Here is a 12,020-nt window from a genome sequence, read left to right as displayed (position 1 = left end):
ATTTTTTTCTTCTTTTGTTTCTTATATTAACATATCATATTATTTATTATATGAATATTAAAACAAAGCCTCCATTCATAATTATGATAATGTAATTTTGTACTGTCCCCAAAAGTATAAGATCTCTCTCGGTCTCCCTCTATCTTTATACATATATATCTAAAGATATTTTTACTATTAGAAAATATGAATAATTATATTTTATACCTACAGACATTAGTATTTCATGCTTTTGAAGTCATCAGAGTAGGAAGTGAGGATTGTTGCTGGTCAAAGGATTTGAGCCGCTCAACAAAGCCATCTTTGGCTCTGCTAGTGAGAAACTAAATCTCTAGGCCACTGTTTACCACCACGGAATGAAGGGAAATTATAACATTAATAAATTCAGACGATCTACAGCGGTTTAACCAGCAGGAAGTCACGATCTTGCAACAAGACCAGTTGATTGACTTTTTTGATTTCCCTGACAGTACTCAACATTAAGAATTTTTGTATCAACAAATGAGATAATTCAGTGTAAATAGAAACAAACGGTGATTATATTGATTTATATCTGTATTAACACAATTAGAAATGAAGTTAAATTAGTATTTAGATTTCCTATCCATAGAATATTTATTGCATCAAAAATTTAATTTTTTAGTGCTTAATAATTTAAGTTCAAATAAATTTATTTCGAAACATGAATCGATTTTAGCTCTTTTATAAACAACTGCACAATTTTAATCCTAGGCATTTGACATTTTCCCAATTATATTTAATAACAAAAATAACAATGTAATATGCAACCGCAGCCCGCAGCCGAGATTGAACTCACTACATGAGTTTGTAGTGTAATTCAAATCTTGTCCATCGTTGAATACTTGATGTAACAAAAATATTGTGACGCTACGAGCAAGAAGATCGGAACAAAACACAGATGAAAATGTTATAAAAACTTGTATTTTGGAGAAGGAATAGATAGGAATCGATCTTGCAATCAGCTGCTATTTGTGGAACTTATCTCTGAAGATGTGTTCTTTTAACAGTTCTTTATTACTTCTGTGTGTTCGTTTTGGATTGATTGTAGAAATAGAAAGCGCTGTCTTTTTGTGCTACAATTGCTGATTTAATTCTCACATGTATCCTGCTGTCTAAATAACGGAGATAGCAGAAGGCGAACTTGCTTTTTCTGAGGATCACCACTGCCAAAAGTGGAAAAAAAACGTTGACAGAACCGCTCACGTGGGGTTGAGTGAAGATTCTAAAAAAGTAGCCTATAATTGATATTTTTATCCAATCACAGGGCATCTGGTAAACGACTGCATAATAATTTCAATACAGGTTAGTAATTAAACTAACAGTGTATGTTGGGACAAAATGAAATGCTGGTATTTTTTGTTAGCAATAAAAAGTGGATATCGGCACATGCTACTGCATAATGTAACAAATGATATAAAAGCAGCAAACAATACAAAATATATAACAACAAAATTGCTGACAAAATACTGATTGTATATTATATATAAAAAAGCAGTAAAGCTTTCTACGCAATTAATAAAGAGAAAATAAATCTTTTCATATGTCTGTCTTTTTAGTATATGTGTCATTTTGCGAGAAGTATATGTTTTGCTCTGAATAGATCTTCCTTTCTGAAAGTGACCCAAAGAATCTTTGTACGAAATAAAAAAAAACCAATGGATTTTTGTGCTTTATATAAAGCCCAGATAAAGCAATTATTTTCTTTACAAAAATAAAAAAATAAGTTAATTATATAAAGTAAAGATAAAAAGGATTTTTAACATTCCTACAAATCTATTCTTTATTAAGCTGGAAATTAGAGAATATTTTCACATATTTTCATTCCATAAGATGTACTGCGTTCTTGTTTGTTAATAAAAGCCTTACTCCTTAACACATGACGAGTAAATCTCGTCAAACTTGTCTTTTTATTGTGGACTTAAAATCATGAAATCGTTCTTTTCCGTCATAAGAGAATGCTTTAAATAGATATATGTTAAAGAAATGAAGAATGGCCACAAATCTATAGACAATTGAAAACAATAATAATAATGACAGGACCCGTGGGAATTCCACGTAATGAAAACTATATTTAATCAGCAATTATGTTTGAAAAAGTGATACTTTTCTGGATTTTGGGAGTGAAAAGAAAGAAAATGTAAACGAAGCTGAATAAAAAAAAGGAGTAGTAATTTGCTTTGTAACGTTCATTCAAGCAATTTGAATGAAGGCTACAAAGCAATTAACACAATTTAGTTAGTACAGTATTTAACGAATATTTAACACCATAACAGATCCATAAATAAATTTGTTTATTTGTGTTTAACGACCTTTCAACCATTATAAGGCCACCGCAGTTCAATTACATAAGTGTGTTTTGTAATGTTGCAATCAAAGGGACATAACTCCCAAAAGAGTTATCTACCCCTTAAAAGGATATAAACGGTAAATAAAAAAGCTTGCGAGTCAGTTACACAGCAATCAGGCGGTTGATAAACTATCAATTTGTATTTTGTAATATTTTGCTTGGATTTTGACATTCGTGAGCTGAGGCACTTACAACTTTTAATCTGGCGACGAGGAGTAGCATTTTAAACACAGGAAGATCACACTCAGTGGCCTGACGAAAATGGGGAGGTGGAGACTGGAGCGCTTTATTTGAACATTAAAATGATTTATACTTGCTGCCACGGGAGCAGGTCAAAACTGGAAAACTCAGTTACCTCATTTTCTAAGCAAATATAGAGTCACCACCTATACCACCACAAAAATATCTCCTTTCAAAGCTTGTACTGGCAGAAAAATGAATATCAGTATACCTAATACCATTGAGAAACCATCACTAAGGCCGATGCATGACAACATAGAAAAAGATTATTCGAAAGGACAAGAGAAAATAAAAGAGTATGCGTATAAAAACAAAAATATAACGCCAACAACACCCCTCTTCCTAGGTGACTAAAGTTCTGGTTAGACACAAGAAACAAAACAAGCTGTCCTTACCAGACAACCTAAAGTGCAGTCACACTAAAAAGGGCAGCATGATAACCATTCAAAAAGGAAAGCATCAAGCCACCCAAAACTCCTCTGTTCAAGCGAGTAACCTCAATCACAACCCATGAAGAAGAGTCAGACTCTGACTCTGAGGGTGTGTACAACCCACACTCGCAAGAAGAATACGACTCCAATGGCTGATCAACTTCCAAGACGAAACCCATCACAGAAAAGACAACCCCTAGTCCAACTCAAAGACTCCATAATGAAATAATATTAACATATATATACAAAGAATAAAAAGCGAACAATGCTTTCCATAAAAAATGAGAGGAATGTAATGTTTCAGTCAAGGGACATAATTCCTAAAAAAGTTACCTGCCCCTTAAAAGGTAAATAAAAAAAGCTTGCTAGTCAGCTACACAGCAGGCAGGTGGTTGGTAAACTGTAAATTTGTGCTTTGTTATATGTTTCTTGTATCATGTAGGGAAACACGTGACGTACCTAACAAGCACGTGTGCATAATTCAACGGGTCGGTCGTGGAATGAAATGAATGAAGAAGAAAGAAACAAAAATGGCTGCCTTATCTCTTTATATGCCTGCAATGTGACCACCAGACATGCAAATGAGATGCTCCTGGTTGGAGATAAAAGAGGGTTGATTTTTTAGAGCGGATCAGTTTGAAGTTGGATTTGGAAGAAAAAAGATGAATTAGGAGAAGTTCGTTTGGAGTTGAGAGAAGGTGCGTTCTAGCAGTATCAGAATTTTTTGTGAAAATAGCGAATAATTCCACCCCATCTTTCCAAGCTTATAACTCCTCGAAAAATGCAATTCAAGCCCTAATTTTTTTTTCAATTAAAGGAGCAAGGACCAAGATTTCATTAAAAAAAAAAAAACAAAAAAAAAACGTGTTTTTTTTTTAAAAAGGTTTTAAACTTCGGACTTTACAGGTAAAATTCGACGAGAACACGATGTCCGTTTTTTTTTTAATTTGAATATATTATGTATTGACCTTTTCTCTTCAATTTGTGAGTAAATAATTATGTACTTATCCGAGTCGAAATTAATTATTATTAGACATTTACAAAATTGGAGGCGTGAATTATTCGACCCCCTGTCTTTCCAAGCTTATAACTCCTCGAAAAATGTAATTCAAGCCCTAATTTTTTTTTCAATTAAAGGAGCAAGGACAAAGATTCCATTAAAAAAAAAAAGAAAAAAGAAAAAACAAATAACGTGGTTTAAAAAAAGGTTTTAAACTTCAAACTTTACAGGTAAAATTCTACAAGAACACGATGTCCGTTTTTTTTTAAATTTGAATATATTATGTATTGACCTTTTCTCTTCAATTTGTGAGTAAATAATTATGTACTTATCCGGGTCGAAATTAAGTATTTACTTTGTAATAGACACTTAACAATTGGGATGGGGGGGGGGGGGGAACCGTGAATTAAAAAAAAAAACGTTTGTCTAAAATATTATATTCGGTTTATTGGAAAGAACATAAAATTTCACATTGACCCTGAAAATATCGTAAAAATAGAATCAATAGAAAAATTTTGATAGATTTTTAAAATTTAAAAATTTAAAAATATTGAGTTTAAAAATTGAAAAATATTGAGTTCGGAAAATTCATTACTGTTTAAAAAAAAAAAAATATATTTTTATTACTTTTAAAACAACTGTAATAGTTTATTTTGGAAGTATAATCCATAAAGAAAATAAATAACCCACTTTTAACAGAGAAATTACGAGATTTTTATATTGTATTCGCAGTTTCGTGTTAGGGGTGTCAAAAATTCCTACAAAAATTCTGATTGCGTTACGTATACAGAAGTTTGGAAGTTGGAAGTTTGGACTTACCCAGGAAATTGTTGGTGTGACGGGCGGAAGAAATAACACTCAAGTTATTGAATTATAAATCATCACACTCATGAGCTGGAGCACTTACAACATTTCATGATTGTTTGTCTTTAACGACACTTCAATCAGTATATCATCATCTTAGGTAAATTGAATAAGTGTATTTGTTTATTGTTTAACGAATATTTAACCATTATAAGCTCATTACACGTCAATTTAATAAACGTGTTGCGTTTAACGACCTTTCAACCATTATAACTTAATCACAGACCAATTAAATAGTTATGACCCATAACAAACGTATGAAAACTAGTAAAATGAAAGTAATTAATCGTAATTTTACTCTATAGTGAATAAGAATCCGGTTTTAAATTGCATATAAACATTCTTTATTTCACACTCCATAAAACCGGCGAAATTTGATTTGAACATCGCAAAATGACAAAACCTTAATAAAAAATACAAAAAATCAAAATAGCCGTAAATTTTTCGTAATTACAAAAAAAGAATCTAAAGTAAACATTAAAAATATAGGAGGAAAAATTAGTACAAATATACATTATTCGGTAATCTGGAAGAAAGAGAGAGCCTGTTTCCTCAAAAAAAAAAAAAAAAAAAAAAAAAAAACGTAAATGTTTGAAAATAAACAAGCAACAAAATGTAAATGTTTGGAAAAAAAAAACTTAATTATGTTTGCAAAAAAAACAAAAACAAAAAAAAACATGTTTAAAATTAAAATATAACAAAAACATTTATTTTTATTTCAAGGGTGCCATTATATACATTTTGTGCTTCCGTAACTGGGTGGACAGACAGTAACGCCAGCTATAGTCAAACGGAGGAAACAGGCTCTCTCTTTCTTCCAGATTACCCATTATTCCTTGTTAAAATTTTGGTTCAATCATTAGTCAAGTGAAATATGACAGTAAAAGTCTTACCTTTGGCTTGAAATATGAAATAATATACACAAAATGTCATCTCTGAAACGCATAAAACTTACGGTTGTTACCTTTCGCTTACTATGGTAGCAGCTAGCTGTAAAAGTTTCCTCTATTGTTAAAAAATTTACAACAACAAAAACGTAATTGAAATACTTTAAATAATGTTTTACGGGAAGTAAAAACTAAATTCCATTTTATAAAGAAATGTATTATAATAGGCACCGCCAAAAATGGCCGAAAAATCAAGTTGTTGTTTTTAAAACGAAATTACATTTATTAAAATCCATTATTTCTGAGTAACTTTTTTTTTCCAGAAAGATAAAACCCTGAATTTTATCTTATAGAAAGCAGAATAATGTAAAACTTTTTCTACTATTTTTAATTAAATTTGAAATGTTAAATTTTCCCCCAAATTTAACAATTGGCGTTTTTTGTTTTGCACAAAAATGTATATAAATAGTTAAAAAAAAAAAAAAAAAGAAGGTTTTTAAAAGAATTAATTTTTTGATTCTTGTCTAAGATTTAGGGTGATTTTCCATGAGAATATGCAAAAATATTATAATATAAGTACCTGGATTTCAAATAATTCTACTTGTTCATATAGGCAACCAGTTACTTCGAGTGGATTTGATTACTCTGTTTACAAACTTTACATTTGTTCTTGATAAAAAGCAAACTACGGAAGACCAAAAAGCCAAAAAAATATTATTTTTCAGTGACGAAAATTTCAATGTATTATTAACGCTGAACATTTGTATGAGTTTGGTTTTTAATGTGTATGTGTGTGGGGGTTAGGCTTTCCAAAATGGGGAGGGGGGCAATTTAAAGCAGAATTAAAAAAATTATTTCAGCGCGTTTGGTCCACCGTAGTCGAAAGGCGGCAAACGTTTCCAAACTGGATCGAAAAAATGACGATATTTTTAACACAAAGGGCACAATATTTATCGATTTTTTTTGTATCGATTCTTCAAAGCATGCCCTGTTTAATGGTCATTCATTATTCGGCTCGCTAAAAAGAAATTGTTAATTTATTTATCAAAGATTTTAAAATGGCTTTTTTCGTATAAATATTAAAACATTTTTTTTTAACTTAAATTAATTATTTTACTTAACATATACACCGAATTTCACACTTCAAAACTCAAAAGTGGGATAATTAAACACAATCGAAGTTCTGATATTCAGACATCAAAATAAGGTAGGCACCGCCAAAACTTGGAGGGGGGGGACAGGCAAGTACTTTTTGACGGACCGTCTTTTTAAAAATCTACCGAAAATCAGGTAATTATCCAATCAATACGAAATTTTCAGCGATTATTAAGAGAAGAATGAACTTTATAACAGTGTACTTATTTTTCATAAACAATTTATATATATATATATATATATTTTGCTTACAACCCCCCCTTGTTTTGAAGGGGTTTCAAATATGCTTAAAATAATCATCTGAAACTGAACAAAACATATTGTGTTGTTGTAAGGGACGGGATCATAGATTTAAAAAAAAAACTTGTTTGCACACCTTATTTTGATGTCTGAATATCAGAACTTCGATTGTGTTTAATTATCCCGCTTTTGAGTTTTGAAGTGTGAAATTCGGTGAATATGTTAAGTAAAATAATTAAGTTAAGTTAAGCAAAACAAAAACAAAATTTTTTTAATATTTATACGAAAAAAGCCATTTTAAAATCTTTGATAAATAAATTAACAATTTCTTTTCGCGAGCCGAATAATGCATGACCATTATTAAACAGGACATGCTTTGAAGAATCGATACAAAAAAAAAAATTCGATAAATATTGTGCCCTTTGTGTTAAAAATATCATCATTTTTTCGATCCAGTTTGGAAACGTTTGCCGCCTTTCGACTACGGTGGACCAAACGCGCTGAAATAATTTTTTTAATTCTGCTTTAAATTGCCCCCCTCCCCATTTTGGAGAGCCTGGCCCCCACACACATACACATTAAAAACCAAACTCATACAAATGGTCACCCATATGGTACGGGCTAGCCTCAGCGTTAATAATACATTGAAATTTTCGTCACTGAAAAATAAGTTTTTTTTGGCCTGTTTGGTCTTCCGTAGTTTGCTTTTTATCAAGAACAAATGTAAAGTTTGTAAACAGAGTAATCAAATCCACTCGAAGTAACTGGTTGCCTATATGAACAAGTGGAATTATTTGAAATCCAGGTACTTATATTATAATATTTTTGCATATTCTCATGGAAAATCACCCTAAATCTTAGTTAGGCAAGAAATAAAAAATTAATTCTTTCGAAAACCATTTTTTTTTAAATATTTATGTACGGTTTTTGTGCAAAACAAAAAACGCCAATTGTTAACTTTTGGGGAAAATTTAACATTTCAAATTTAATTAAAAATAGTAGAAAAAGTTTTACATTATTCTGCTTTCTATATGATAAAATTCAGGGTTTTATCTTTCTGGAAAAAAAGTTACTCAGAAATAATGGATTTTAATAAATGTAATTTCGTTTTAAAAAGACAACAACAACTTGATTTTTCGGCCATTTTTGGCGGTGCCTAAAATAAGGTATGCAAACATTTTTTTTTTAATCTATAATTCCGTCCCTTACAACAACACAATATGTTTTGTTCAGTTTCAGATGATTATTTTAAGCATATTTGGAACCCCTTCAAAACAAGGGGGGGGTTGTAAGCAAAAAAAAAATATATATATATATATAAATATTGTTTATGAAAAATAAGTACACTGTTATAAAGTTCATTCTTCTCTTAATAATCGCTGAAAATTTCGTATTGATTGGATAATTACCTGATTTTCGGTAGATTTTTAAAAAGACGGTCCGTCAAAAAGTACTTGCCTGCCCCCCCCCCTCCCAGTATTTTTTTCGGCTTAGGGTATAGCGAACTCGCTTTCAGAGTTTAAATATGACCCAGAAAAAGGTGACACTTTTCCAGCCTATTATCGTAGGTTTGAAACGATATTTACAAAACGATGCGAGAAGTGGTCGGATGAGGAAAAAAATAACACTATTACTACAAAAAATGGGCACAGAAGAAAATACTAAATTCACGAATTTGATATTGCCTAAAAACCGGAAGAGATCTCTTTTTCTGAAACGGTGAAAATTTTGTTTGCTATATTCGGTGAAAGAGATAGTCTTTTTCATACATGGTATAGGTGTTTAAATATGTCAAAAGACGAAACTGATTGTCACATATGCGGGCAAAGTCAACGCCCAGTGTGGACTGTTTAAATTAAAGGATTTATCAGTGGACATGTTTAAGTGCTACATATTTGTCCAGGGACTGACAGCACCGAAGGACAAGGATTTAAGGTCAAGGATATTATCAATCATGGAGCAAGACCCGGAAATTAACTTGCAAAAAGTGACAGAAGAATGTAAAAAATTAATAAATGTAAAAAGGGACACTATGAGGATAGAGGGAAAAGTCACATCCCAAGTCCAGGTAGTAAAACAGAAGACATTTCCAAAAGACAAAGGGAAAAGTTTTAAATGTTGGAGTTGTGCGGGTCCGCACTTAAGAAAAAACTGCCCTTATAAAGACCAACGTTGTACCAAATGTGGCCTAGTGGGACACCGGACATCCCACTGCCGAACTAAGCAAGACAAAAGACGGAAATGGAAGCCAAAAGTAAATGTGGTCTTGTCCAAAGAAGAAATAAAACAAGGAGGGAAACGGAAATTCGTTCACACACAAATAAATTGTCATTCAGTGAAGCTACTTTTAGACACAGGTAGCGACATATCAATTATCGACGAAGTGACCTGGAAGAGAATTGGTGTTCCAAAACTGAGAAAAACACAAAAAATTGCAAAAGGTGTTTCCGGAGAGCGATTAAAATTCATGGGAGAATTTAATTGCAGTGTTTCTCTTGGATCGAAAACTTTTTCCTCAAACCTTTCAGTTGTTCCAAGAATAAATTTTTGCCTTTTTGGAATTGATTGGATTGTTTTGTTTGATTTATGGGAGCTACCCATAAATTCATTTTGCAATAATGTAAGAGCGTTGGAAAAGAAAAATTCCAAACAAAATGACCATTTTCTGGCAGTGTTAAAAAGTGAATTCCCCAAAGTTTTTTTCAGAGGGATTAGGAGTGTGCACCAAAACTGAAGTAAATTTTGAATTAAAACAGAATGTGAAACATATTTTTAGACCAAAAAGAAATGTGCCTTTTTCTTCAAAAGAAGATATTGAAATTGAACTAAAAAGACTACAGAAGAATGGTGTAGTCGAAAAGGTTGACTATTCTGAGTGGGCGAGCCCCACTGTGTATGTTAAAAAGAAAAATAAGAAGATTCGGGTATGTGCCGATTTTTCTACAGGCCTTAATGACTGTCTGATGGATCATAGTTATCCACTTCCATCTCCTGAAGACATTTTGTACAAAGCTGAATGGAGGTAGAATTTTCACCAAAATCGACTTATCGGAAGCTTACCTTCAGGTAAAAGTCAGTGAAAAATGTTCGAAGTATTTTTGTATCAATACACATCTAGGACTTTCCCGACTAAAAAGACTTCCTTTTGGATTAAAAGTGGCCCCAGCACTATTTCAGCAAATAATGGATACGATGCTTGCTGATTTAGATGTTGCAATCGCATATTTGGATGACATCCTTGTCAAAAGTAAAAATGTACAGGAACATAAGGAACACATCAGAGCAGTTTTCCAAAGAATTGAGGAATTTGGTTTCAAGTCAAGTGCCGAAAAATCTGAATTATTTTTAAAACAGATAAAATATTTTGGTCAAATTATCGACAGCCAAGGCAGAAGACCGGATCCTCAGAGAACAGAAGCAATCGAGAGGATGCCAGCACCCAATAATGTTGCCCAGTTACAATCATTTTGGGGTTTGGCTCAATATTATGATATTTATATTCCAAACATGCATTAGTTGAGAGCACCATTGAATGATTTGTAAAAAAAGGACAAAAGTGGATTTTGTCAAAAGAATGCCAAAATGCGTTTGAAGATATTAAGAAATGCCTGCTATCAGATTTAGCTCTAGCACATTTTGATCCACAGAAAGAATTGATTGTTGCATCAGATGCAAGTGACTACGGAGTAGGAGCAGTTCTTCTCCATAAACTTGAAGATGGATCAACAAAGCCAATAGCCCATGCATCCAGATCACTTTTGCTGGCTGAAAGAAACTATTCTCAAATTGAAAAAGAAAGCTTATGCCATTAAAAAATTCCATAGATTTATTCATGGAAGGATGTTTACTTTGTAAACCGACCACAAACCCTTATTGACTATTTTTGGCTCTAAAAAAGGAATACCTATGCACACTGCGAACAGACTCCAACGATGGAGCATAATTCTACTAAATTATAACTTTAAAATGGAGTGCATTTCATCCAAAAATATCGGACATGCAGATGGAATGTCCAGGCTCATCCAAAAGTGTGCTGAACCTTTGGAAGACACAGTAATAGCTGCATTGACAGAGGAAAAAGAACTCTCTGGATTACTGTGCAACACAATCAGAGAGTTACCAGTGACTCTAGACGAAATAAATAAGGCAGCAGAAAAGGATGATTATATTGTGAAAATGAAAAAGTTGGTGCAACTAAATGGAAAATCAAAGAAAGACCCTAAAATTTTACCATTTTCCATTTGTGCTCAAACCTTGATGTATGCAGACAGAGTCGTCATACCGACTACGCTTCAGAGAAGACTTTTAAAAGAATTTCATAGTAGTCATTCAGGCATGTCGAGAATGAAAGCTTTAATGCGTGGATATACGTATTGGCCTAGGATGGACCAGGACATTGAAAAACTCGTAAGAGAGTGTCAAGGGTGTCAGCTAGCAGCAAAGGCATCACCTGTGCAGATACAACCGTGGCCAAAGACTGATACACCGTGGACTCGGTTACATATCGATTATGCAGGTCCTTTAAATGGACATTATTTCTTAGTGGTCATCGACAGTTTCACAAAATGGTCAGAAGTGTTTAAATGCAAACACCCTACTTCGATGAGTACAATAGATGCACTAAGAGTTCTCTTCAGTCGTTTTAGAGTGCCTAAAACTATTGTCAGCGATAACGGCACACAATTTACCAGCAAAGAATTTGAAGAATTCTGCAAGGCTCTAGCCATTGAACATTTAACAACGGCAATCTACCACCCAAGGTCAAATGGCCTAGCAGAGAGGTTCGTCGATACATTTAAAAGAGCCTTGAAGAAAAACCAAGGCATGGACACTGA

This window comes from Euprymna scolopes, chromosome 21, assembly GCF_053919585.1.
Source record: "Euprymna scolopes isolate OS-2025 chromosome 21, ASM5391958v1, whole genome shotgun sequence".
Taxonomy (NCBI): Eukaryota; Metazoa; Mollusca; class Cephalopoda; order Sepiida; family Sepiolidae; genus Euprymna; species Euprymna scolopes.
This window is presented reverse-complemented; position numbering follows the sequence as displayed.